This window comes from Pinus tabuliformis, chromosome 5_1, assembly GCF_031772625.1.
Source record: "Pinus tabuliformis cultivar Carrire ecotype Pingquan chromosome 5_1, CPIR1, whole genome shotgun sequence".
Taxonomy (NCBI): Eukaryota; Viridiplantae; Streptophyta; class Pinopsida; order Pinales; family Pinaceae; genus Pinus; species Pinus tabuliformis.
Window position 1 is genome coordinate 579238306 of NC_142305.1, and position 1739 is coordinate 579240044.

Here is a 1739-nt window from a genome sequence, read left to right on the forward strand (position 1 = left end):
TCTTAAAGGCATCTATTTTAGACATTGGCAGGTACGTTTTCTCCCCTCTGTGCTTAAAATATGCATTGAACAATGAAATTTGTATCATAATCCAGGTTCTTCTTTAAATAATGATAGCAACCCTCATGGAATTTTTTGAATGTCTCCTTTTGATTCATTATTATAGGAACTCAGGAGAGGATTAGCAAATCTTGGGCGTTTTGATGTAAACAAAGTGGTAAGGAATATATATATACTCTTTTCTCTAATAGTGAAGTTCCCATGGCAAAATATGGTAAGGCGGTAATGGATCTCTATGATCCTTCCAAACAATTGCCATCATGGTTCAGTGAGGATGACCTTCAAATGTATTCAATCCTGTATGAGAAATATGGTTTTGAGTTCTCTATGCAAGTCCCATACCTTTGCAACAAAAGGTAAACCATGTTTTTCCCATTGCTTTCATTTCATTATAAGTCGCAATAAAATTATAGATACTCAAGTTTGATATTCGTTTTGAACATTTAATTTAATTTACAGAGATCCTAGGAGATTGGCCCTTTTCAATGAATGCACTATTCAAGCTCCTTCCCCTGTGATTATGGGTACCAAGGATTATTTTATGAAATTTCTGGGAGTGGAGTATCATGTCAATAGTGAGATTCTAAAGTCTATTATGCCCAATCTAGAGATCATTCTTTTCTAGAAGGAAACCATTTTGTTGAGGAAAAGTTCCACGGGAAGTGAATAAACTTCTCCTTGGCTTTCTGAATCGGGAGAGGCTTGGCAGATCTTAGGCGTTTTGATGTAAAAATAGTGGTAATGAATATATATACTCTTTTCTATAGTAGTGAACTGCCTATGGTAGAAGAAGGTAAGGACGTAATGGATCTATATGATCCTTCGAAACCATTGCCACCATGGTTCACTGAGGATGATCTTCAGATGTATTCAAGCCTGTATGAGAAATTTGGTTTTGTGTTCCCTATGCAAGTCCCATACCTTTGCAGTAAAAGGTAAAGCTTGGTTTTCCTTTGCTTTCATTTCATTATAAATCACCATAAACTTACAGATACTCAAGTTTTATATTCATTTTAAACGTTGAATTTACAAGGATCCTGAGAGATTAACCCTTTTCAGTGAACGCACTATTCAAGCTCCCTCCCTTTCGATCATGGGTACCAAGGATTATTTTTTAAAATTTCTAGGTGTGTAGTTTTATGTCAATAGTGAGATGCTAAATTCTGTTGTGCCCAATCTAGAGATCTTTTTTTTTTTTTTTTTTTCCAAAAGGAAGCCATTTTGTCTAGGAACAATTTCCAGAGGAAGTGAATAAACTTCTCCTTGGCTTTCTGAAACAGTTTCTAGAGGAAGTGAATAAACTTCTTCTTACCTTTTTGAATCAGCACCTATGAGTGGATATCAATCAAAGCAAAACATGTAAGTCACATAGTCTTAATATTGGAACATTGATATTAGAAAAGCATTCAAGGTACCAGGCTTCAAATAAGCATATAGATTCTCTCTGTAATTAGATCATGGGCTTAATCATGTGCATTTTTGTTTCAAAATTTTATCTTATATCGTGTCTTTACTCTTATGAAATCACATAAAAAATACTTGTATGCATATCAGTTAGATGTCTAAATCAAATCTTTTAAATTTATTATTTCGCATTGCTTCATATGAATGAGAAATAAATTGAATGCATAAAATAGAATAGCAATTTGTATGTAGTGTGTACAGAAGAACATAAAATT

General features: G+C 33.6%; 1 pseudogene; it reads left to right on the plus strand.

The window, feature by feature from the left end:
• The first annotated feature begins 285 nt into the window (after window positions 1–285).
• Window positions 286–1394, plus strand: LOC149166163 (epoxide hydrolase 1-like; annotated as a pseudogene).
• The last annotated feature ends 345 nt before the right edge of the window (window positions 1395–1739 follow it).